Below are 27,336 nucleotides of genomic sequence, written 5' to 3' on the forward strand. Positions count from 1 at the left end.
CCCAGTCTGCCACCCCAGAGGATCCGAAAACCCACTAGACACCAGCAAAATATATATGTATATATTTTGTGTTCCGATTGTTGCTGTTGATAATGAAATGTGAATAATTGTTTCTTGAACGTCTGCTTACTTGCTTTTTTCTCTCATTTGTCTGTTTCATAGGTGACTGATGATAGGAAACCATCTCGGAGAGACATCTGGGAATACGGCCACATTCGCCCCCTTGAGTAAGTAGCAGTATGTACTAAATTAAATCTTCTGCCAGGTAAATGGAAAAAAATTATATGTGCGCTTGAGTAATATAAATTAATTGGAATGGTTTGATCACTGGAAACTATGTGGATGATTCAGGCTTTCCTGGAAAGAAAAGTGAGCCAAGTAAGCGTTTGCAAGAATCGTGCTCATGTAAATTAGCTTTTTTTTGTGATCTGCATTTTTGATAGGTTTTAAACCTTAAATCTTTTAAATGTGCAGAGCGTGAGTGAACAGCAACGCAGGCAGGGCTGTGTTTAAAAAAAACACACATATATGCTAGCATGACTACAAAGAACGATCAAATGTCAACCCTAAAACAATCAAGGCAAGCCTAACCAACACTGATATTTTTCAATAATTGCATGTGTATGCATATTCCTATAGATAGATATGGATATATAGTAATCATTTTCTAAACAAAATGTTATTGTTTTACATGAAGTTCTGAGAGGCATTTGTTACCAGTGTTATTTAATCATTGCTAATGCATTTTTTAAAATACACTTGCTTTACAACCTGTTATTTTCATTAGTACTGTATCTTCGCCTTGGCGGATACAGTTCTTCCACTGTAAAAATCAAACTTTTATATTTATTAAAAACATCGACAGGTTTACTCAGGTCCTGGTTTCTGTTTCTTATTGCTGTTCATGCATTTATAACACTAACTGGGTTACCAAGGTAAAGTGCAGATAGTTGTTCTGAATGTCTGAATATGTGGTGTGCTGTGTGCATTTGGACACATGTATTGGTTGGTAGGTGAGATTCTTGACCATTTGTAGGTCGAGCCTACTAGACCATGCATGCGCTGTCTGTTGTGAGGCATATTGTGGTTTATCATGAGCATAGAGGGCTTGGAGCCCATCCATTGCTTACCATTGGGTGGCTTTCCTGGTCACTCTCACTTGCCTACTTCTTGTCTGTTAGGTTAGATGACTTCAGTGTTCTTTCTGTGGACCTGCCAGCAAAAACATTAAACAAGCTTCATCTTGTCCAAGATGCAGCAGTCAGATTGACAGTGAACCGCAAGAAGTGTGATTCATTATCCCTAGACTTTCTTAATTGAAATTGCATTGGCTTCCTGTAACTCGAAAACTAGTAGTTAAGTCCTTGTCTCTGGTGCCCAGATCACTCTAGGACCCTCACTCTAAACCTCTTTGTAGATGAGTTTGGTTTTACAGACCAAGTTGTAGCCTGAGATCGAAAAAAGGCCTTATTGCTCCACGTTTTTAAATCCCGTTGTGCTATGCCAGGAGGCAGAGCGTTTTAAGTTTCTGTGGATAGTCTCTGGAATGGACTATGAAATTGTGAGCCCATCTGTTTTTGTTGACTTTCAGAAAACTTCTGAAGACCTGGCCTTTCCCAGGTCCTTAGTCATTTCTTGTACCTTTTGAACATAGGTTTGTTATTTTCCAATTTTTTACTATGAATTTCAGTAGATAGTACCTTCGGCCGAATGTCAGGCTTAATACCTATAAAAGAAAAAAATAATAATGATAATTTCAGTATACCTTCCAGCCAGATACCCTTCCAAGCCTCCCAATGCTTAAATTGCGTGCTTTATGTTTGCATTCAAGTCGTCTAGGAATAATGTCATGTCGCCTGTCAACGATACATAGTGGCTTTTAGGGCTTACCCAGATCACATTAAAGTTTGATCGCAGCCTAAGGCGATTTGTGTATGGTTTTATTGCTATTGCAAACTGGAGTGTGAACAGGGCATCCCTGTTGTGTTCCTCTGTTCACAGGATATGCTAATGAAGTTTCTTTCCCTGTTTGTACTCTGGCTGTGAGGTTAGTGTATCTAAAGATATCAGGTTTGAAACTTGTGCCTAAATTCCATGTACTCCATTACTGTGTACATATATTTCCTGTCTAGGGTATCAAATGTTTTTTTGATATCTATAGATAGTATTTCTGCAATGGGGGGGAGATCTGCTGTTGAGTCTAGAATTCCTATCTGTCCCCTGATACATCTTCACTGTGTTGTTGCCTGAGATGAATCCCTTCTGATATCTAGGTGATGCGTACCAGGAAATAGTCTATTTGCAAGGACTTTGCTCCATTTTTCATAATCAGTGTTGAACATAGGTAGTGCTCGAAATGATGCAGTTTATATTAGGTCTCTGACTTGTTTAAGTGTGGCTACTAACTGTGACTCTCGTATTGTGGAAGTAGGCTTTTCCCTTGCGGTGTTGCTCATTTCAGCTAGAATTGCAGCTAGTTTTTCTAAGCATGTCTCATAAAATTCTGCCTGTATGCCCTGATCCAGGTGTTGCCCCCAGCCTTTCACTTAATTGCACTCTTAATTACCATCTCAATGATATAATTTCCCGAAGTTTCAGCTATACCAGAATTATCTTTTGACAGTTGTGAACGCTCTGTGTATTCCTACAATCTGTGTTTGTTTACTTCTGTACTCGCTAGAAATGGGTCTGAGTAGTTATCCGCAAAGGCTTTGCTTATTTTTCCTTATGAGTGAATTATGCTCCCCTTATTTTTTTTTTTAACTCCGCATGTTTGCTTTGTCTTTTTCATTATGTGGCTTAATCAGGTATGTTCTATAATCAAAGCACTTCAGTCTTTCCAATAACAGTGGCAGTTTCTCTATTCCATCTAGCAGGTTGTCCTGCAAAGAGTTCTTTTGGACTTTTTCCCTCTATCCCTTAGCTTGTCTTCTTGTTGTGCCATTTGTTTGTATACTGTCTGTGGTAGCCCTTCTCCATTGAATACGGTGACCTCTCACTGTTATGTTGAATTTTTCCCTTTCTATAAAAATTTATAAAACTGTGACCTTGTTTTAATTTAACTAATGTTGAATGGTTTCACATGTTGTTGCTTGAAGGTTCTAACTTCTAGCTCAGTAGAGTGTAATATCTGTTTGTAGGTTAATGTCCTTAGTCTGTCCCATCATACTGTCATCATTAAAGGATTATGATGTGAAATCATTCTACAGAAATATTTGGTGCTCTCCAAATCAAATCAAATCAAATCATTAACATTTATAAAGCGCGCTACTCACCCGTGCGGGTCTCAAGGCGCTAGGGGGGAAAGGGGGGGTTATCGCTGCTCGAACAGCCAAGTCTTTAGGAGTCTCCGGAAAGCGGAGTGGTCCTGGGTGGTCCTGAGGCTGGTGGGGAGGGAGTTCCAGGTCTTGGCCGCCAGGAAGGAGAAAGATCTCCCACCCGCCGTGGAGCGGCGGGTGCGAGGGACGGCAGCAAGTGCGAGGCCAGCGGAGCGGAGGGGGCGGGTGGGGACGTAGAAGCTGAGGCGTCTGTTGAGGTATTCCGGTCCCTTGTTGTGGAGGGCTTTGTGTGCGTGGGTGAGAAGACGGAAGGTGATCCTTTTGCTGACTGGGAGCCAATGCAGGTGTCTCAGGTGTGCGGAGATGTGGCTGTTGCGGGGTACGTCGAGGATGAGGCGGGCCGAGGCGTTTTGGATGCGTTGCAGGCGGTTTTGGAGTTTGGCGGTGGTCCCGGCGTAGAGGGTGTTGCCGTAGTCCAGGCGACTCGTGACAAGGGCGTGGGTCACGGTTTTTCTGGTGTCGGCGGGGATCCAGCGGAAGATCTTGCGGAGCATGCGGAGAGTGAGGAAGCAGGCGGAGGACACGGCGTTGACTTGCTTGGTCATGGTGAGAAGAGGGTCCAAGATGAAGCCGAGGTTGCGGGCGTGGTCTGCGGGGGTCGGTGCGGTGCCGAGGGCCGTGGGCCACCAGGAGTCGTCCCAGGCGGACGGGGTGTTGCCGAGGATGAGGACTTCCGTTTTTTCAGAGTTCAGCTTTAGGCGGCTGAGCCTCATCCAATCTGCGACGTCCTTCATACCCTCTTGTAGGTTGGTCTTGGCGCTGGCGGGGTCCATTGCATGCAAGGTTGAGGTACACAAGTTTGCCTAATCGGAAGTGCAAACTGTACATTAGGGAGTAACAAGAGTATTTCTTAGTGTTTGGATGGAGATCCCTCCAATAATCCTTTAAATCCCAATGTATCTACTATTGCTATACTACTAAAGCGATCCTCATTGTCACTGAGGAAGGAAGAGGTGAGTGTGACCTGTCTTGGTTTGTGTCATGAATGCAGTAAAAGTCACTCCTTGCAATGTTTGGGAAATGTGGCAGTCCTGCTAAGTGAGTGGATAGTTCCATCAAAACATCAGTTGATTATAGTTTAGTATATATGTGTTGACTGCGGATATGCCTTTGTCATCCATTCTGCCACAGACAATATATTACCGTTCATTTTCAAAGAATAGTTTGTGACTTGGAATGGGACTGCAGGTTGTATCCAGATTAAAACACCCCTAGCACAGGAGTGTTATTTTATGCATTATATCTGCCATTTCCAGCCTTCCCTAGTGCTATACCCTCCACTTGAGTGAAATGTACTTTTTAAGAAAGCTATGTGTACTCCCCTCTCAGTGTATGCCTGCAATAAATATCCCTTTGCTGGATTAGTAAGGGCAGTGGTGGCTGATGAATGAAAGCAGTGGTGGGGCACAAATACAAGACGGAATTGCACCTTGTGAGAGAGCCTCACTACCCACGTATTTCCATTCACCTACTCACCCACTGCCTTTGGTCACCTACCCATTTACTCATCCATATTGCCATCCACTGCCATTCACACAACTTTTATACACAGACACCCACATTTTCTCAGCCACTCTGTCAAGCCCTGCAAACACATTCAAACAAACACACATTGCCTCACCCATCCAGTATCCAGCAGTTTCAGTGATAAAAGGTACACGTTTATTTGAGCTGCAGATTACATGTTTAATATGACATATCACGTCATTAGTCTGCAGAAGAAATAAAACAATAACTAGCCATGATAAATTACTGGAACCATTACTGCCTTTGAGAGATGTAATCACCTACAGAGGCAGTGAAAGGAGAGGAGAGCTGAGAGAACAGATTTTTTTCTTATTGTCTGTGAAAAAGATAGAGCTCCAACTTACTTGTGTGCAGGGTTGTCTTTGACATATTTATGACTTGAGGTCTTCAGGTCACACTCCTGTCTCCCAAAGAGCCCTGGATGGAGTCATTTATTGTATTTATTCCATTTCTCTGCCAGGGACTGCTTGTAATGCAGGAAAAGGGGATTTTCTTTCCACAGTGCCACATTCTTTTAATAAAATGTGACCTCTGGTATGTAGACCCTTCTGATCACACCCCACCATTGGAGTAACTAGGAAAGGGTGGAGAATAATATGGAGTGACATCCAGGCTGTTTACTATCAGGGCTTCTGGTGGAGGAGGAGATAAGCCAGGGACGTCACTGCGTTCTGCGAAAACGTAAGTGCTTTGCATGGGCAAGCCCTGTCAGGCCTACTGTGCAGCTTTCAGCCACATACTGACGCAGGCGCAGTGGGGCTTTTCAAAGTGCACAACTTTCACTCGGAAATGTTGTGCAGAAAATGTTTTACTTTCATCATGTAATTAAATATATGCTTCACTAGAGAGGCCAGAAAAGGCTATGGGCGCAGCCCTTTAGCCCTTGAACACCAGCCGCCCCTGAGTAAGGCCTCTAACATTCTACACAGGTGATTAAATCTCTGTGCTGTGACGTATGACATTGAATGAAAAATCTCCTGATGATTAATCATCTTTTTCACGCCTCTTTAATGTGCCCATTTGAAACAACCTAGTATACCTTGGTCATCCTCTTCCTCTGTCATATTTCTTCAATTTGCACTTCTACTTTAGAGACCATTTTAATACCTGTGTATTCAACTTCCCGAACAACACCTTCCGAGGATTGAAAGGCCTTAGCACCCCATCTGTTGCTGAATCGGCAAACAATGAGACATTTATTAATGTTGTTAACCTAAACCTTCCAGTATTTATGGATTTTGGTATTTTATGAGTAGGAGTCGACCTGTAATATGATGTAACCCACTGGCTGACTGGTTGTGATGCATTTGTGAGTGCGTGCACCCACTTGTATTAGGCCTGCACCGGACTTGTTCATTCTTCCTTAACTCTGTTTTTAATTAGTTCGTCTGCCGGGCTTGGGGGGGGTCACAATAATGATCTTGGGTTTTGTTTTCCCCTGAATGAGTCTATTTTGATTCAGCGTTTGCCTCCTCTCCCATTGTGTCCATCATTTGCTCTGCTTCTGGCTTCTCCCACATGTCCAATGAGACTGCCATCCCTCTTTCCCGATATCACCGGATTTGGTATGGTGTTACTATTTTGAGGCAATCGTTGTTGTATTTGGGTTGGTTCTTAGACTATAAGGATGTTATCTATCTCTTCTATCGATCCCAGCTTTGTGGTTCCACTCATTCCCATACCTCCAGCGCATCAGAGAAGAAATATGATTAGTAATTGACCACTGTTTTCAGTTTCTCTAAGAACTGTAGGACATATTGCAATCCTTTTCCAAAGTCTGCACTATGCTTCGGTAAATAATACTCTTTGTTTCTAGGCTTCTTGTCTTTTATCTTGCCTTGTATTAAGTCCATTGGCCTTGGAGGGACTCTTGGTTGGGGCGGGACTCTGACTCTGAGCTCTCTCTAATGTAAACAAAAAAAAAAAAAGTGTTTTAGGACCTTTGTGGCAGTTTCTTGTGTGGACAATTTTCTAAGTAGTTAATCATGTTAGTTCCTTATATTTTCATCAGCAGTTTGGGCACTCAAATATTATTCCTTATGGCATGCCCCTCTAGGTCTTTGACTCTATATTTGAGATTGTGGACTCATTCAGCATGATCCTCTTTCGTTTATCATCATCTTCTGTGATGGGTTTTAGTTCATTCAATGCAGTGTCCATCTTGCCAATCCTGTCTGAGAGTTTTCTTCGGTAATCTCACAGCAGACATAGGTCTAACACTATAGAGCCCACTTTTTGTTCAAGTGTATCTCTGCTCAAAGGTACTGCTCCAAGGATGACTTAGTTTATTTGGCTGTTCTCCTGTTTGCTTCTCAGTTTGTGAAGTGTCATCTATGTCTTCAGGTTTCGGATTATCTTCATCTGCTGCTCAATTTGACTGTTGTCTCTCAGTTGCTGTCTTTATTTGTCTTCAATGTGAGTCCTGCAACTCTAGTCACTTTCTCACTTTGGCTTCTCCAGATGAACTGGCAAGTTCTGACAGCCTCCTCAGAACAGTCCTAAGGAGTGCAGTGCTGAGAGTGGCAAGTCTGGTCGCTGCTTACTATTGTAATAGCTTTCTTGCTGTATATTTTTGTTTGGGTGAGCTCTTAATAAGGTGCTGCTCTCACTCTCGCCTGGAGCTCCTGGGCATGTTTTCAGTGATGCCACTTGTCATCTCACATCAATTTATTGCATCTGGCATCACGGGGCAGAATTGTCTATCTACGTGAATAGAGGCACCCCAGAATCGCTTATGCACTTATATTAGGTCTTTACGTGTCCACTCAGATTGATTGTTGCTTGTGACCTTCTGCCCTGTATGTTGATCTAGCTCTCAACAGCCAGCAGCCCTGATTGCAAAGTCAGGGCGAATTTCACCTTATCTTACCTGCCTCACTCACTGTTGTTAGTCACTACCTCCTATAGACCTCCAAACACCCACCACCTACACTGCTGGGCCAACATCTCCGACGAGGAAACCCTCAACATCATGAACTCCATCCACTCCGGCTCTCCCTCCGATCCCTGCCCCCACCACATCTTCAACAAAGGAAGCCGCACCATCGCACCCAAGCTCCGGCACATCATCAACCGCTCCTTCGAAACCCCCACCTTCCCAGAAATCTGGAAACACGCCGAAATCAAGGCCTTACTGAAGAAACCAACCGCAGACCCAGACGACCTCAAGAACTTCTGACCCATCTCTCTACTCCCCTTCCCAACCAAGGTCATCGAAAAAGGCTGTCAACAGACAACTGACCAAACGCATCGAATTCTACAACATCCTTGACGCCTCTGTCAGGCTTCCGGAGCAACCACAGTACCTAGACGGCCCTCCTCGCCGGCACAGACATTCACATTCTCCTAGATAGGGGTGAGACCGCGGCTCTCATCCTCCTCGACCTGTCCGCCGACTTCGACACCATCTCCCACTGCACTCTACAGACTCGTCTCCATGACGCTGGCATCCAAGACAAGGCACTAGAATGGATCACCTCCTTCCTCTCCGACAGGACCCAAAAAGTCTGTCTCCTCCAACTTCTACTCGGAGGCCACCAAGATCATCTGCGGCATCCTGCAAGGCTCCTTTCTGAGCCCCACCCTCTTCAACCTCTACATGGCCCCCCTAGCCAACATCGCAGGGGCACCACGCACTCAACATCGTCCCATATGCTGACGAAACTCAGCTAATCATCTCCCTCACCAACGACCCGCTCACAGCCAAAGCCAACTTCCACAATGGAATGAGGGCATTCGCAGCCTGGATGAAGGAGAGTTGCCTCAAGCTAAATACCGAAAAAACAGAAGTCCTCGTCATCAGCAACAACCCTTCAGCCTGGGACATCTCCTGGTGGTCCACTGCCCTTGGAAGCGCTCCGGCCCCCACCGACCACACCCGCAACCTCAGTTTCATCCTGAGCTCAGCACTTTCGACGAACCGTCAAGACAGCCTCCGCCGGTTTCAACACCATGCGCCATGCTCCGGAAGATCTTCAAATGGATCCCAACTGAATCCGAAAGAACAGTCACCCTGGCCCTTGTCATTAGCCGCTTAAAACCACCATCAAGGTACAGAATAGGCTACAACGCATCCAGAACGCCTCCAAACACAGCCACACCTCCGCCCTACTGAGAGACCTGCACTGGCTCTCAATAGACAAGAGAATCACATTCAAACTTCTCACCAACACATACATAGCCCTCCACAACGCCGGACCAGAATACCTCAACCAAAGACCACTTCTACACGCACACCAGGAAACTCTGCTCTGCTGCCCTCGCCGCCGTCCCACATGTCCGGAAGGTCAAAGCCAGAGGAAGGTCCTTCTCCCACCACGCCACCAGGACCTGGAACTCCCTTCCTATCCACCTCAGATGATCTCCCACTCTATCACAATTCACAAAGGACCTCAAAACTTGGCTCTTCACCTCCTCCCCTCTGACCTTCACTTCTGCCCCCCCACCAGCGCCTTGATACCCTAACAGGTGAATAGCCGCTCTCTACAAATACATTGATTGAATAGACAACGAGGTATGTTCACTCTCTTCACTATCCTCTCTTCCCACAGGGGCATCCGTGCCTCATCTCAGTCTGAGTTTCTCAATCCTACTCACTCTGCTGTCTCATGAGTTGTTTAGATGGTCTTCTCTGGATCCCAGATGGCACCTCAGAATGTAGCTTTTTTTTCCTTGCCATTAGGGTGTTCTCTCACTGCAGGGCCATTGCAGTGCTGACTTGACCCCTCAACTGTTCTGTCACTTTTCCTGAGCCACCATCTTGTTTCTTCCTATGTGGCAATGATCTATCATTTTCTCTGTGTTCGGTCAAGCTCTGAGCATCCTTGCAGCAAATTTGTATTCCTCAATGTTTCTACCTCGAGAGGGACTCCTTTAGTTTGTGTGGGTAGTTTTCACGCCAGGATTAATGTGGATTGTGGCAGTTAACCTAGATGTGCATCATAAAGCGTGCTACTCTATTATGGCCTGGGGAGGTGGTGTGTGTGTGTGTGTGGGCGTATACACCTACATATTTACAAACACAGTGTAATAGGAAAACTAGTAATAGGTTTTTAAAGTTATTACTTGTGTCATATGTTCTATAGTGACAAATATTTGAACTGAAGCATACTAGTAATATATGGTCGTTGGAAGGGGGCTCATGCAAAGTACTGGTAGTACAGGTATGTGTCCACAGTAGAGTACCCTTTTACTCTTACTAAACTTTAGAAGAAGGGTTTCCAAGCCCTGCAGTAGAAAGGCAGTAGATCCAAGAACGCCTGCAGTTTCCCTAGATAGACATAAGTACATCTCAGACAGCACCGCCATTTTGGCTTTTCCTTTGTAACATGTTTGCGTTCTTAGTTCATTACTCATTTTATCTCTTCGAAACATCTGAAAGGTATTAGTTAGTATTCAACCAAAAATGGTAAATGCATGTCGCAACCAATCATGACTAATAGGCAGGAAACCAGGCCTATTGTGGGTGTGAGTTGGTTTTCTAAACGGATATTGCTGATCTGGTTGTATTTAGAAGAACTCTGTAGTATCCCATTGTTGTGGACTGTGCAAAACTATTGTGAGCTTTGTATGCACCTGGAAACGTATTGCACTACATAGTTTGAGCAAATTGGCCTTATAGTCACGCGAGCTAGAATGGAAAGGTGCTCTTTGAAACCAAAATGATGCAGTTTAAAAATTGAGCATTCCGTTTCACATTGTGTAAATCTCCCTAACTCTGTGGGGATTCTGTTTTTTTTCTTCTTACTTGGCACAGTCATTGCATTGAAAAGCTACAGGGCTGGAGCAACAGTGGAAGTGAGAACTGAATTGGCAATTTGACATTTGTGAAGGAAATGCATGGACGTTTTTGCTCAGCTGTCTATCTTCAAATACTGCTCCAAAGAGTGGATATAATCAAACAATCCTTAAAAAAAAAAAAAAACATTTGGAACCGATTTACAGAAATGGCCCGAAGTCACAATTAGAGTCACATAAGCTAAATGCACACTGTGGTACCAGGGACTTCATACATTTTCTTAATGTTCACAAGTCACCATGTAGCATTTTGAGGTAAAACTCCACGTGGAAGCATGCCGGTTGTACTTTTAAATTATCTATGCTTTCTCTGAGTAGATTATACATAGAAAGAGCCTTAATTTTAATATTGCATCGGATCATTTGTTTTAAACCAAACACGCACATTGAAGTTTAATGGCAATCTTAAACGAGAGAGCGATGGGCAGGCTCTTCTTTCATTGTAATTGGTTCAGTTTGGTTAGAGTTGGGCCCTGCTGGTGAAATGATTGTGTATAGTTGCTATGGTACCAAGAGCGCTGAACAGGATCTTTAGCCACATCTGGATACTGGATGCGAAGAAATAGTATTTTTTGAAGTGTATATGTACATCTTCTTGCACCGAGAGCCCTTGGAACCTGGACAGAATGATCCCTAACTAGAAAGAGTATGCACTAGGCAATATATGTAGCATAAGCAGTGCTTAATTTGAGCCAGTGTTTTCCAGTGCGGGGCACACACACTTATTTTTGAGGGCCGGCACTTATTTTTCTGCTTCAAGCATTTACTGCAAGCAAAAGACACATTTGGGAAAGACGGAGAAAGAGAAAAACGAAAAAGTGCCACAAAGGGAGAAAGCTGCAAGAGTGAGCTGAAGGGGCAGGAAGTGACTGTAAATGGATTAAAGAGGCCCTAGATAGGTTTAGGATTACGCTGCCTCAGTATTCTGTGCTTGCACATTTAATTGCAGCAGCCGCGTGGTTCAGGGAAGAGCTTTGGGCACATTTGTATTACAAATTGAGCAATGAGCATATAACTGTGTGTGTGTGTGTGTGTGTGTGTGTGTGTGTGTTTGTTTGTGTGTGTGTGTATATATATATATATATATATATATAAGTAACACAAAAGGATGATGGACGGAGTGCTGACAATGCAAACACACACCCCCAGTCACAGATCTGGGTTTAAACCATTGTTCTTTTGCTCACCATGCCACCCCAGTTCGGACCTAGCCATATGCAAATCAGTCTTGACCCTGTTCTTCATGGGAACAGTCCAGCCCGAACTGCCAGGCTCGGTCCTCCCTGGACCGGAAACAAGCATCCTGGGACCGGTTTCAGGGTATCACCCTTCTTCAGCCAGGCTAGCTTGATTCCAGTGGAGTACATATATATTCATTTAAAAACCAAAGGTTACAGGGATGTTAAAGTTGGGTTCTGAATTTGCTTACACAAAACCATAGAAATTCAGCAGCTATAGTTAGTTAACTCAAACTCACACCCAAGGCAACTATAACTCACGTCCCCGCCATGCACTGTTTTTTTTCTTCAATAATTTGACTGCTAATGTTTCATTGATATTATTTTTGACTTTATAAAAATTGTCACGAGAGCTGTAATATCTGGGGTAATTAGTTATGCATGGTTAGGGCGCAAGTTATAGTTACTTGAAATAACTCTAACTGCTGAATTTCTATGGTTTTATATGAGTAAATTCAGAACATAACTATAAAGTCCCTATAACCTATGTTTTTTAAGTGAATTTCTATGTTTTTTTAATTCTATTTCCTAACTATAGCGTCCCTGAAACCATTGTTTTTTTCAGCGAATTTCTATGGTTTTTTTCAACACAAAATAATTTAAATTACTATACAGCCTGTGGCCAACCCCTTATAATACCCAACTCTGCGCCGCACACAGCCTTCTCTCTGGGTGTGAAAATAGGTGTGAGAGGATGTCACTGAGTGTGAGAGTGGGTGTGAGAATGCCTGTCTGGGTTTGAGAGGGTTTATGTGGGTGTGAACGTGTGTGTGGGTGTGAGAGAAGGTGTGAGATGGTGTCTCTGGGTGTCAGAGTGTTTTTGTGAGTGGATGTGTGTGTCTGAGTGGGTTTGTGAGTGGGTGTGTGAATGTCTGAGTAGGGGTGTGAGTGGGTGAATGAGTGTCTAAGTGGGTCTGTGAGTGAGTCTGTGTGTGGGTCTGTGATTGGGTGCATGAGGGTCTGAGTGGGTCTGTAAATAGGTGCATGAGGGTCTTAGTGGGTTTATGATTGGATGTGTGTCGATCTGAGTGAGTCTGTGAGGGTCCGAGTGGGTCTGTTAATGGGTGCATGAGTGAGTGTCTGAGTGGGTCTGTCAATAGGTGCGTGAGTGTCTGAGCGGGTCTGAAAGTGGATGTATGACTGAGTGGGTCTGTGAGTTATCACATGAGTGACTAAGTGCTTCTGTGAATGACTGATTTAGTGTATGAATCAGTGGTGGCTGCCACTGAACGGGGGTGACCGGTGGGGATAAAATAATATATATATATATTTTTTTAAAACACATACCTTGTCCGTTGGGAGATGGATTCATCTCCTCCAACCTGGTCGGGGAGCACACAGGCTCCCCTCACCCAATCACGAAGCTGCTGTGACTAGCATGACAGCAGCGTCGTGATTGGTGTGAGCGGCCCGCTTCGGCACTCACAGAGGGAGCAAAGGCCTGTGCACTTTCTCCTCCCAGCTGTGCAATACAGCTGGGAGGAGAAATGAAAGTATACATGTGTGTTTGGCTGGCCCATCGTGGCCAGCCAAAAATACATATGCACACTTATGGGGCACAAACCACGCCTCCTCCAGCCCCGTCCTAACCTGGCTCCGCGAAAAGTAAAATGATAATAACGCTCTATTAATATCATTTTATTTTTCTTTCCCGCTGCAAGCAGTGGGGCAACGCTCCTTCGCCTTAGCGGAGGGAGCCGCTGCTGGTATGAATGAGTGTGAATGTTATTTTTTAAACAATTTTTGCTGATATTCGCGAACTCATTGCAGCGCTACACTGGGGGCAGGGGGACACTAAGCGTCACAAAGTATTCACATATTTCGCTCATGGTGAAAAAAACAACCATTTTAAACTCAAAATTCGACTCTTGAGAACGCCTATATCACACCCCTGGGGTCAGGGTACCCCCACCCTGACACCTCATACCTCCTTTTTATTTTATTTTTCAGCACCGGGGGCTGTGTACCGTAACCTAAAATAACAGCCACAACTTTCTCGTCAGATTGTGGCCATATTCATGTCGGGCCGTGTATTCGCAAATTTGCTGCGATAGTCACGAAAATGTTGCAATGGATCCGCACCCTAAATATACAAATTTATTTTCCCTTTAATATCTCAAAAACTACTGAATGGATTTACACAAAATAACAGAAAGCACAATCTGCAGAACAAAATGTAGCTTTCTGCCAAATTTGGTGTAATTCCGTCCAGCGGTTCGGGCTGTAGTAGTGTTCAGACTCTTGTGGTAATTAACATGGGAAACACACTTTTATTTGCCTCTCCTTTTTCTCGGTCCCCACTTGATAGATCAGCCCAAAACATTCCATATACAACAAAAATTACCAACACACTTTTTTGGGGAAAACTTTGTGAAGCTTCGTCAAACTGCACCAAAGATATAAGCAAGTCAAAAAATACTTTCCTATTGAAACATGGTCCTAATTATAACTACCTACTGGCAACCACCAGTAGGTAATATATATTATTTGATGAGTGAATGCAAAAAGGGACTCTAGGCAGGGAGAATACATATACGAATGTGTTAAGCTGTTTTTTATGTTCGCTGTACAGATGTTATGCTTCCTTGCGAACCTGCCAATTGAAAGTAATCAACTTTACCTTCCTTTCTTTAGCAAGCCATTTGTTGGAAATGTTGACGACTTCCTAAAGCCACAGACGTTTTGTTTGTAGGTTGCGCACGCATGCGCTCTGACCTGTTATAAGTATTGTGGGCTTTTAACCATGCTCACCTCACGCCAAGCACTTTGAGTTGTTCGTGGGCTTGCCTTTCAAACGTCCTTTGTTATCATTGGTAAATGCTTAACATTTGTCCTGCCTTGGGAAGGTTTTGTTACTGCCTTGCCGACTGACCCTGTTACACGGATAATTGCACGATTGCTGATAAGTTTGAATGCGAGAAAACTTATTTTTCCTTGTGCCTCTCCTTCGCGCTCATGCTTATGGCACTTTGAATGGGCTTGCTTATGTCAACTATTGTTTTACTTTTCAATTTTAATTTGTGGTGCAAGAAAAGTCCTGTTAGGAATTTACATCGCCAATAGCTCTAACTGGAGCAAATGCAAGACCCATTACATTGGAAATATTTGTTCAGAGGTGTATATACACAGGTAGACAACTCCTTAGGCGAACTAGTCTTGCATTGACACCCCATCACGATATGTCTCTAAAGCAGTAGTCTCCACACTTTTTAATGCTGCAACCCCAGTTGAAAATAAAAATCATTGTCCACCCCCTCAGAATTTTTCACAATTATTTTATAAAGATGGCAATGTTTAAATATGTCTAGACCTATTTAAACATTAAAGTTATGTAATATTACCTTTTTGTAAATGCAATAACATGCTTCTGCTTAAAACAAAGGCCTGTTATCTGTATAATGCTTCTTTTGGCCAGAGTCTGGTGCCCCCCCTGGGATCACTTGAGGCCCCCCTAGGGGGGCCTCCCCCCAGTTTGAAGACCTCTGCTCTAAAGCAAGACAATCATCTCTAGGCCATAGATAAGGGGTTTCTTTTGGCTTGTCAGAACAAAGTGTGTGTGAGATGACTCTTAAAGTTTGTTCTAATGAATGTCTTGAGACACAGCACTGTGAATCTAAGACGGTCAGTGAAGGAAATATATTATTATAATATGGCTAACAAATATGGATAAAATTTCGCTTGAAAAGACCAATCAAACGCTGTTTAACCTCTCCTTGAAATGCCAAAAAAACCCAAAATGTTAAAGTGAAGTTCTATATTTGTCATTCATAGATACTGCCTAATTTAAGCCAATGGTTGCCAGTGGGGGCCACCAGCACTCATATTTGGGGAGCAGCACTTACTTTTCCACATCAGATATTTACTGAGTGCAAGAGGAGGATGAACACACAGATCAGAAAGACATAGAAAAAGATGGCAAAACCATCACAAATGAAGAAGGCAAGAAACTACAATAGTCCAAAAGGGGGCATGGAGATTCTGGTAGGGCAATAAGCACTGCCAACCTTGCTATTCAGGCCGCTTATATTTAATTTCACCGTCCGCTGGCTTCTGAGCAGAGCTTTGGGCACTGGCAATCTTTCTTTTACAAATTAAGCGTTGGTCATAGATGACATCTCAAATGACATCCCTGGTAACTTCACATATCACTTCACAATGGACAAAATTTATGACATCACTATTAGTATACAATTGTTTCTTTGTTTGGGTATATATGGTGATTTACTGATGTCGTGCCCTTATGTGTTATTTATTGTTCTCACATATCTCGCTTTCTGCCATGCCATACCCAGGACTCGTGTGGACATAACTCATTGTGTACAGACCTTAGCCAAGCACAGCATGGGTTCAACACAACTAATTGATTTCACAAGAATGTAGAAAGTCACTCAAAATATACCTTTAGTGGTATAATGTGTATCTGTTCAAAAGTGTTCAATATATTTGGATTTTAAAAAGCTGTTGCGTGTGCTTTGAAGACTTACCTTTATGCAAATCGTATCCTTCGTGGTCCAAAACTGTCAGTTACCTTTGCATTTTTAATGAGAATTGAATGGTTGAAGAACAGCTTGAAATGTTTCTTTTCCAGCTGTCTTCAGACTTACTATGATTTCAAACAAGCTTGGTGCTTTGAGAAAGAAATGCACAGGGAAATGGGCTGGCATGAAAACCATTCTTATGCACTGGAGGTGGGTAGAGAGACATGATAACGGTGTTCTAAATAACGAGAAAAATGCATTTCGAATCCAATAAACTTGTAATTTGAGGAAAGTCACAAGCATGCTGTCGCCCTTTTGTATTAATATATGAGCACCATTTTCTCAAGCTCTTTTATTTAACAAGGCACTATATAGTATAAATATAATTTTCATAAAATCAAAGGATCTGGGCTAACCCCTGACCCCAGAAGATGGTGACTTAACCTTTGATTCTTTTTTTGTCTTAATCACATGAGCCCTATCACGAGACACGGAATGTCTTTTTGTGACACTGATGTGCTGCTTTAGCATTACTTTGGGAGCGTGAAACCGTAACACACACGTGATTAGTTTACTTGCTTAGCGTATCTTGCTGAATATATATCGCAAGATGATAAATCAACGCACCTGAACAAGAGTCCCTAAGGTATAGAAGAAAATTATATTTATCTGACCTTCTTGTGTGCACTCAAACCAACACCTGCTGCCAAGGTGTACTCCTTTAAAACTAAAGGGAAAAAACAATTTAGAAGAATGGTAGTGCACCACCACCAATAATATAGAATGTCCAAATCTTTGATTTGAAATTATGCAAATCTTTTTATTCTTTTTTTTTTCTTTCCTCTCTTTTATCCAATAATATACATGATTCACAACAGCCAATGCGTTTCGTCCTTTCACATAAGACTTCTTCAGGGCTAAACAATTGGCCTTAAATTTGAATAATTTAATCGTTGCTCTTAAGCCATTGGTACGGCCAAAATAAGCATCTCTTATTTAGGTGCTATCTCAAAAGTTTTGGGGTGGTTCATCAAGTGAGGTCAAGAAAAAGGGGGTTCCCAAAACACTTTTCTCCCATGTTATGACTATGGTAGTTTTCCAATTTTTGAACAGACTACAGCCTGAATTGTTGAATGGATTTACACCAAAATTGGCGAAAAGATAGATCTATGTCCAGAAGGATCACATTTTCTGGTATGTGAGTAAATCTGTTCAGTAAGTTTGGAGTAGCTAAAGGAAATCAAATATAGATATCCAGGGTCGCAGATCCTTTGCGGATCCACTTGCGTGGGATCTGTGGATCCCAGACCAGAAGCAAGGCCCTGATTCGCTGGCCAAAAACTGAAAGAAAAGTTGCAGCCACCATTTTCTTTCTCGCTTGGGATGGGGGAGGGAATAAAATAAAAAAAGGGGAAAAATACATAACCCATAGGACACACTGCGGGGTCTCATGGAGAAACAATTAGCCGTTTGTTTTTTTTTGGGCCAATCTGCAGATCTACCGTAGTACACAGCATGGGCCCCTGTGTAAAATTGCAGAGGATCCGCAAATCCAAAGCAGACAAAAAAAAGGAAATACAGCCATTCACACAGGAAACCCATACTGTGCATGGCCAAAGGCCTTGTGCAGTGTGGGGTTGGGTGCATGCAGAGGGATTGGCTGCGGCCATGGTTGTATTAATGCACGGTAAAAATATATTACATTATGTTAAAAAAAAAAAAAAAAAAACTAATGGTTACTGGGGCATTGTAGTTAGGTTGACGTTTTACTTATACAAAACCATAGAAATTGAGTGGTTATACTTATCTGAAGAAACTACAGCTTGTGCTGTAAATTAACTTTAGGCCATGATAATAGTTTTTTAACATAAGTGTAACTATAAATATAACTCTAACTGCAAAATGTCTATGGTTTTATATGGGTAAAACTTAAACCTAACTATAACGTCCCAGTGACCTTCGGATTTCTCCATGAATACACATATATGTATGTATATATACACACACATTGGATGATGCCACTTGGTAGCCATAATTAGGCCCACATTTTCATACAAAAGCATTTTTTTGGTTGCTAATAACTTTGGCAGCATTTGACGAATCGTCACAAAACTTTCCAAAGAAAAGTTCATCCACCTTAGCTCCTCCTATTATAGTTTGGATGTGATCCGTCAAGCTTGGACCAAAACACGTTTTCCCCATGCAGCTTTCCATAGGAAAATTAGATAAGCTGCAGCAAAAATGGCTGAACAGAATTACATCACATTTGGCAGAAAACTAGATCTTGGTCCAGAAAGTTAGCTTTTTGTGATTTGATGTAAATCTGTTCAGTAATTTTTGAGAAATCAAGGCTCAAAATGTATAGAAATATCATGCCGCTGAATGTTCGTGGACCTAAACGCTGTTGAGATAAGATCTGATTGGCTACCACCACATCAACAAAGATGTGGAGGCAGCCATTTTAGAGCTTGGCGTCCCAGTCCCATCTTAGAAAAAAATAAAATAATAACATTTCGGGGGAAGGGAAGTTATACCCTACCCCCTTGGGCCTGGTGGGTGAGTGGGGGCAGAGAACCCCATAGGCTAAAAACTGCATTTTTTTAAATCGGCTATGAAGCTTTGCTGAGGATCCCTGGATCACCAGTGATTATTTAAAAATGTAATAATAATAAGGGCCACTGGAATTGTGGGTCAGAAGATGGTCAAACTGTGGGGCAAGAAAAGGCAAATTATGCGACATAATGCAGCACATTTTGCAATAGTATTACTTCATTATTTCGGAATTTTTAAAGTTGGTAACACTGGCATTGGTTGCACCTCATTATTACAATTTTAATACCTAAGTATAGCAATAAGCAACAAAAATATGACCAGTCCAGCTTTGCAGACCATATGGGAATGCTGTCAAGGAGGGTAGGTCCACAGATGAGGACCGCTGATAAAAACTGTCAGTCCTTTACCCTGACAAGCGATTCCTAAGGAGCCTGTTCTCGCACTTGGGGATGAGCGACCTTTTTGACTTAGCCAGTCTTCTTAAGAGTAAGTGACTGTCTCTTACTTCAACTCCCACATTAGGGTGATTTTTAGTATAGACATTTTTGGAGAAGTGTGTATTTTCTTTTGGTCCTGATGAAGCGTCGATGGATCCGGCTGGACCACAAGACGCGAAACATGTTGACCCACGATTAGAGCCATCACAATTTGTTTTAGTCCTCTCGTGTCTTTGTTCTATCGTTGAGAGTAATTGAGCATTACCACTCTGTACTTACTCCCTCATATTTGTTTTAATCTTGGTCTCCTTCTCATTAAGACTGATTAAACTGATAAATGTGTTTTCGAGATGGATAACCAATTTTATTTTTATCTCTCTCCCATTGTGCTTAGGTGCCTAGAATAAGGTACCCTGTCTAAATGACTGATTTTTAAGACACTATAGGAGCATTACGGTTAAGAGCCTCTTCTTGGGAGCCCGTCAGGCATTGTAGCACCGGCCAGACGAGGAGCGTTTCCGATGATGAAGCCAGTCACCCATTGTGATGCATGAGGGTTCGCCCTGCTGTAGGAATTGGTCATCTCGATTTGTTCTCTTATTTGGAACAGTGTACCCCTTTTTCTATGATTATCAGCTTTGCAGGGTGCCTTTCTGTGCGCGGCAGCTCGTGTTGCTGCATTTTTAGTAACCCTTGAACAGTTTGAGCTAGAAACAATTTTTTTTGTTAAAATCTGAAAATTATGCAGGAGATGATGGATATTGTGGCAAATTGGCAAATCTATAATTATGTTATAATTGCCACAGCCGCAAAATCACATTATTCCAATGGCCCTGAGTATAAATCATAATAATAATAATACTGCTGTCTTCCTCCTTTTTTTTTGTTTGTAATTTTTTTTTTAACCTACCCAGGATGAGCCATGACCCGGTGGGTAGCAAATTTTTTTGGGGTGGAGGGAGAGGTATAAAGCCCCAGGGAACCACTCATTTTTTAACCAGAGCTCCTGGGAAGGAGATCCCTACAATGCCCTGCAAGGGCTCTTCTGTTAGATTTTCTGAAGCACAGTGATGCCCATATTTGTTTAGTGTTATGTGGATTGCTGGGAGTGTACCAGCTCCCCAGGAATATATAAAAATAAAAAACACTTTGTTTTCTGGGTGATTTACTTGATTACCCCAGGAAAGCTTGCAGTTTATTTTTTAACGTACTCCGAGGTACAGCTGTATGCTTTTCAGCTGAAGCGTTGGGACCTTTTGTGTTTGGTTGTATGGCTGCACTTTGTGTCCTGAAAAATGTTTAACCACTTCTGTGCCTTGGACGAGATGATCTCGTCCAAGGCTACAGTTCCCCTGTGCCTTGGACGAGATCATCTCGTCCATGGCACAGGGGAACTTGGGGGCGCGCTAGCACGCCCCCGTGCACCTCCCCTCCCCCCCAATGTCGGGGATGGAATGGGAAGACCTTCCCCTTCCACCCCCGACCCCCCCCACCCCCCCTGTGACGTCAGAGCGCGCGCGCTGATTAGTCACAGGGGCCTCCCTCGTCGCGCTGGAAGCAGATGCAAAAGCATTTCTCTTTCAATCACTTGGGAGGCCCGGAGGGGCTTCAAAGGGAAGGAAAAGTATTTCCTTCCCTTTGAAGTCTCTCCGAGGGTTTCAAAAGCCGGATTGCTTGCAATCCGGCTTTTGAAACCCCACTAGACACCAGGGATTTTTTTTTTTTTACTAATCTTCACATAAGGGAGCGACCCCTTGGGCAAGGGTCGCTCCCATGGGGGGCATTTTTTCAGGAAGGCCTTTTCTGCCCCCAGGGGGGGGCAGAAACCTCTAGGCACCAGGGACAATTTTTTTTTCTTTTCTTTTTTTATGTTTCTTTTTTTTTTTTTAGGTGGGGAGCGACCCCTTAGGCAAGGGTCGCTCCCCTTGGGGGGAAATTATATTTAGGCCATTTCTGCCCCCCTTGGGGGCAGATTGGCCTATTTTGATGAGGCCAATCTGCCCCCAAGGGGGGCAGAAACCACAAGACACCAGGGAGCTTTTTCTTTGCGTGAATTTCACACAAGGGGAGCGACCCCTTAGGCAAGGGTCGCTCCCTGGGGGGCAAATTTATTTTAGGCCATTTCTGCCCCCCCTGGGGGCAGATGCCCCCGGGGGGGCAGAAAACTCTAGGCGCCAGGGCAATTATTTTTTTGTTTGTTTCTTTTTTTAGGGATGGGGAGCGACCCATCAGGCAAGGGTCGCTCCCCAGGGGGGGCAAATTGTATTTAGACCATTTCTGCCCCCCTGGAGGCAGATTGGCAGAGTTTAGGTCAATCTGCCCCCAAGGGGGCAGAAACCACTAGGCACCGGGGATTTGTTTTTTGGCGCCAATGTCACGCAGGGGGAGCGACCCCGTAGGCAAGGGTCGCTCCCGGGGGGGGGGGGCAAATTTATTTTAGGCCTTTTCTGCCCCCGGGGGGGGGGCAGAAACCTCTAGGCGCCAGGGCAATTTTTTTTTTTTTTTTTTTTTTTTTGTTTGTTTGTTTTTTTAGAGATGGGGAGCGACCCATCAGGCAAGGGTCGCTCCCCTGGGGGGCAAATTGTATTTAGGCCATTTCCGCCCCCCTTGGGGGCAGATTTGCCGATTTTAGGTCAATCTGCCCCCAAGGGTGCAGAAACCGCTAGGCACCGGGGATTTGTTTTTTGGCGCCAATGTCACGCAGGGGGAGCGACCCCGTAGGCAAGGGTCGCTCCCAGGGGGGGTGGAGGTTGGGGGGAGAGAAATTTATTTTAGGCCATTTCTGCCCCCCCTGGGGGCAGAAACCTCTAGGCGCCAGGGGAATTTTTGTTTGTTTATTTTTTTTTTGTTTTTTTTAGAGATGGGGAGCGACCCATCAGGCAAGGGTCGCTCCCCTGGGGGGCAAATTGTATTTAGGCCATTTCCGCCCCCCTTGAGGGCAGATTGGCCGATTTTAGGTCAATCTGCCCCCAAGGGGGCAGAAACCGCTAGGCACCGGGGATTTGTTTTTTGGCACCAATGTCACGCAGGGGGAGCGACCCCGTAGGCAAGGGTCGCTCCCGGGGGTGGGGGGGGGGGGCAAATTTATTTTAGGCCTTTTCTGCCCCCCCGGGGGCAGATCGGCCTAATATCAGGCCGATCTGCCCCCTGGGGGGGGGGGCAGAAACCTCTAGGCGCCAGGGCAATTTTTTTTTTTTTTTTTTTTTTTTAGATGGGGAGCGACCCATCAGGCAAGGGTCGCTCCCCTGGGGGGCAAATTGTATTTAGACCATTTCTGCCCCCCTGGGGGCAGATTGGCCGATTTTAGGTCAATCTGCCCCCAAGGGGGCAGAAACCACTAGGCACCTGGGATTTGTTTTTTGGCGCCAATGTCACGCAGGGGGAGCGACCCCGTAGGCAAGGGTCGCTCCTGGGGGGGGTGGGGGCTGGGGAGGGGAATTCTTTTTTTAGGGCATTTCTGCCCCGCCCCCCCCCCCCCCTCCCGGGGCCGGCTGAGCTAGAGGCCAAACTCCACAGGTAGGGACTTTGCAAAAAACACCTCTGTTTTCTGTGAAAAAATATGTTCTGTCCACGTTGTGTTTTGGGCCATTTCCTTTCGTGGGCGCTAGGCCTACCCACAGAAGTGAGGTACCATTTTTATTGAGAGACTTAGGGGAACGCTGGGTGGAAGGAAATTTGTGGCTCCTCTCAGATTCCAGAACTTTCTGCCACTGAAATGTGAGGAACATGTGTTTTTGTAGCCAAATTTTGAGGTTTGCAAAGGATTCTGGGTAACAGAACCTGGTCCGAGCCCCGCAAGTCACACCTCCTTGGATTCCCCTAGGTCTCTAGTTTTCAGAAATGCACAGTTTTGGTAGGTTTCCCTAGGTGCCGGCTGAGCTAGAGGCCAAAATCTACAGGCAGGCACTTCGCAAAAAACACCTCTGTTTTCTTCCAAAATTTTGGATGTGTCCACGTTGCGCTTTGGGGAGTTTCCTGTCGCCGGCGCTAGGCCTACCCATGCAAGTGAGGTATCATTTTTATCGGGAGACTTGGGGGAACATAGATTAGCAAAACAAGTGTTATTGCCCCTTGTCTTTCTCTACATTTTTTCCTTCCAAATATAGGAGAGTGTGTAAAAAAGACATCTATTTGAGAAATGCCCTGTAATTCACATGCTAGTTTGGTCACCCCGGAATTCAGATATGTGCAAATAACCACTGCTCCTCAACACCTTATCTTGTGCCCTTTTTGGAAATACAAAGGTTTTCTTGATAGCAATTTTTTACTCTTTATATTTCAGCAAATGAATTGCTGTATACCCGGTATAGAATGAAAACGCAAGTCAGGGTGCAGCTCATTTATTGGCTCTGGGTTCCTTGGGTTCTTGATGAACCTACAAGCCCTATATATCCCCGCAACCAGAGGAGTCCAGCAGACGTAACGGTATATTGCTTTCGATAATCTGACATTGCAGGGAAACGTTACACAGTAAAACGTAGAGAAACATTTATGTTTTTTTCACCTCAATTTCAATATTTTTCTTTTTCAGTTGTTATTTTCTGTAGGAAACCCTTGTAGGATCTACACAAATGACCCCTTGCTGAATTCAGAATTTTGTCTACTTTTCAGAAATGTTTAGGTTTCTGGGATCCAGCATTGGTTTCATGCCCATTTCTGTCACTGACTGGAAGGAGGCTGAAAGCACAAAAAATTGCAAAAATGGGGTATGTCCCAGTAAAATGCCAAAATTGTGTTGAAAAATTGGGTTTTCTGATTCAAGTCTGCCTGTTCCTGAAAGCTGGGAAGCTGCTGAGTTTAGCACTGCAAACCCTTTGTTGATGCCATTTTCAGGGGAAAAACCACAAGCCTTCTTCTGCAGCCACTTTTCCCAATTTTTTTGAAAAAAACGAAATTTTCACTGTATTTTGGCCAATTTCTTGGCCTCCTTCAAGGGAACCCACAATGTCTGGGTACCTCTAGAATCCCTAGGATGTTGGAAAAAAAGGACGCAAATTTGGCTTGGTTAGCTTATGTGGACAAAAAGTTATGAGGGCCTAAGCGCGAACTGCCCCAAATAGGCAAAAAAAGGCCTGGCACAGGAGGGGGAAAAGGCCTGGCAGCGAAGGGGTTAAAGAAAAACTCAGACATGTTGGTGTTTTTTTTCAAATAAGGCTTTAATAAAAAATAAAAAATAACATCATTTTTATTAAACTTTGCAATGTGTGAATTTATATAATATGCATTTTGATTATAATTATTGGTAAATGTTTGACAGCAACAATAGGTCTGTTTTATGTATATTGATATGCTGACCCCTTGATAAAGACAGTAGGCCTAGACTCATGAAAATCAACATTTTCGGATAAGTGACTTCTCCCATTTTCTTCCAGGATTACCTTGTGAATACTTTTAGGCCTTGAGTCTTTACTGTTCATATTGTATGGCCATGGATATGTCCCTCTCATTTGTTTTAGATTCAAAACACAGATTTGATTACTGAATAGTTAAGTAGGATGCAATTTAAAGACTGGCAAAGCAGTGTTGGTTCAGAGCTATTCGGAGTGACTCAGGGCTGTTCTGTAGTGGCTCAGGGCTATTCTGGCCTGCAAGTTTTCTTAAAGAATTGAATTGAGAGCATTCTTCCAACTATTAAAAAAAATCCACAAGAAGCTTATCTCTTCTAGCAAAAAAAACTGAAATACAGTAAAATACCCAAGGTGTCAGTTTGAGTGGACATGTAAGCAACCATGGATTGCAAATAGAATGCAAATGCGTGGTGGTTGGAATTTTTTAACATATTTATTAGGTAGGTAAAATGTGTGTTAGTGTGGATGGTTGGGCACTGGAATGGTTGTATCACAAACAGGTGTTTATAGTTGAGGCCCAAGACCAGTATGGGATTTATTCATGTCCGCTGACTGATGTCTCGGGTTGTATAGTTCCTTCCTTTATTCCATGTAATAATTTGATAAAGCTGCCTTGATTGAGGTGGATCGACAACAGATCAGATGAGATCATAGCTTTCATTTAGAAAACAACTGCCACTGATCAGCATAAAAAATACGGCAACAATATATACCTCAGCTGCAGGCAGTCCCACACTGAGACAGCCCACCAAAATGGATGGATTACATTGAACTGGACCAATGATCAGAAAGTGCATTTTGACCCTGCTGTGGTTCAGTGACATCAAAACTTAAACTGTTTAATTTTTATGACATAAAAACGTAAGGAAATGTAGTAAACATTAAATAAATATGTAAAAAGTGTTTTTATCTTATTTAAAACTCAAGAGACTTGTATGCTCTTAGGCACAAGCAACCAATCCTGGAGTAATATGACCTGAGATTTCACCGAATAGCATCTTTTATGTATGTCATTTTTTTTGTCCTGGTTTTTGATAAACTTATATACTTACAAGTATATTATCTCATTTTAGTAAAATCAAAAGGCCTGGATAACACCAGACCTAAAAATATTTTCATTCACTCATAGCTCATCCATAAGTATGATATTTCTTCTTCATTGATATTTTGGGGATACATTCAAGTAATGAAGGGCACAGTTTGTGATTGGTTTTTGGGTGCACCTCGGTGGCCATAGCTTTCATGAGAGGGAACCTTTTTATTAAAGAAACCTCTTCTTTATAGAAAATCTTTCATTATAGAAACTCCTGAAAAAGTACAGCAGCATCTGGGGCACTGTACTTAATGGAAAATGGTCTAAAAGCGAACAGTAATCGAGAGGATCAGAACTGCAGCTTCTTGCAGACCAAATGCCTGTTAAGTGCAATGCAAGTTGTTTAGATCATGGCAATGAGATCTGAAAGTTTTTCCCAATTAAGATGTGCTTTACCACCCTTGCACAATCTCTTGTGAGAGTTTGTACAATTAGTGACTGCCTATTAGGTGCGAAAAAAGTGGTGGAGAGATGGGCAGATACTAATGGTGGTTTTGGGGGGTGGGCAACATGCCGTGCCCCCTGGAACCTTTGGGAGGGTGGTAGGGTCCAAGAGCATAAGGGACAATAATTGGTGATTGTAGCATGGGGAATGAGTTAAGGGGTTAAAGGCAGGGATTTGTGGTCACCTAGTGGCATTTTGCCGTCAATAGTGACACATACTTGTTTGCAGGGACAGTTTTCACACAATTTTTTAAAGTTTCACAGTGGTTCAGTAGGTTAGTATAGAAGGCTGTAGTGATGTCAGGCGAGTTCAATGGTAAGGTTTTGTAGATTTTTTTTTTTTTTTTTTTTTACTTCTGAGGAGGCAGGTAGGACTGATCTGCTGCAGCTGGGGATTGTGCTGTAAGCTTGTTTCCCCAAAGAGTACGGCTGTAGAGGAGGTTGGCTGGAGGGTTGGAGGCAACTGTATTGACTTGTCCCCTACTACCCCCCTGGAAAAAGCAGAGCCTGAATGCTGCCTCTCCACGTGAGGAAGATGTAGACACTAGTGTGTTGAGCCAGCCCACTAGGCCAGATGTGCCCCGGCGTGCATCAGTAGGCCACAAGCAGCTTTTTAAGGCTCAGGGGTGCTGGAAGGGTTGGGGTGGGAGAAATGTGGTTGACTGGCTTCCCACCGGGGCTGGTCGGGAGTTACCTGCTAAAGAGCACTGGGTGCATGTGAAGTCGGGTCCCATAGTCGCTAGGTTCTACACGCGGGCCCTGACCAGTTTAACTATGGGGGGTAGGGATGAGTCCAACGACACAAGGGGATTGATGGTTTGGGTGTGCTGCCAGGGGGTGGAGGGGCTTACCTGGGCGGCCGGACCACAAACAAGGTGTCCACAAGAGTGCAATGACAACCTTGGGCCGGCTGAGGGCTGCACCAGGGAGAGCGGGGTGGGGCATATGACATCACAGGCCTGTCTCTGGACCGGGCTTGTCTGCGCAGGCAAGCCCCACAAGGGAATCTGGGAGGGGCAGCTGAGGAGGATGTTGGTTTGCTTTTACTACAGAGCTGGCAGTGAACAGATGATAGCGCATGGCC

General features: G+C 43.7%; 1 protein-coding gene across 4 annotated transcripts in view; it reads left to right on the top strand.

The window, feature by feature from the left end:
• Positions 1-27,336, top strand: part of LOC138250278 (F-box-like/WD repeat-containing protein TBL1X) — a 690,394-nt gene that overhangs the window by 216,111 nt on the left and 446,947 nt on the right. For all 4 annotated transcript variants that reach the window (XM_069204996.1, XM_069204999.1, XM_069204997.1 and 1 more), the window contains one exon: positions 163-227. The gene's annotated coding sequence lies outside the window, so the exon portion shown is untranslated. The remainder of the gene's footprint in view (positions 1-162; positions 228-27,336) is intronic.

Source organism: Pleurodeles waltl, chromosome 8 (genome assembly GCF_031143425.1).
Source record: "Pleurodeles waltl isolate 20211129_DDA chromosome 8, aPleWal1.hap1.20221129, whole genome shotgun sequence".
NCBI classification, from domain to species: Eukaryota; Metazoa; Chordata; class Amphibia; order Caudata; family Salamandridae; genus Pleurodeles; species Pleurodeles waltl.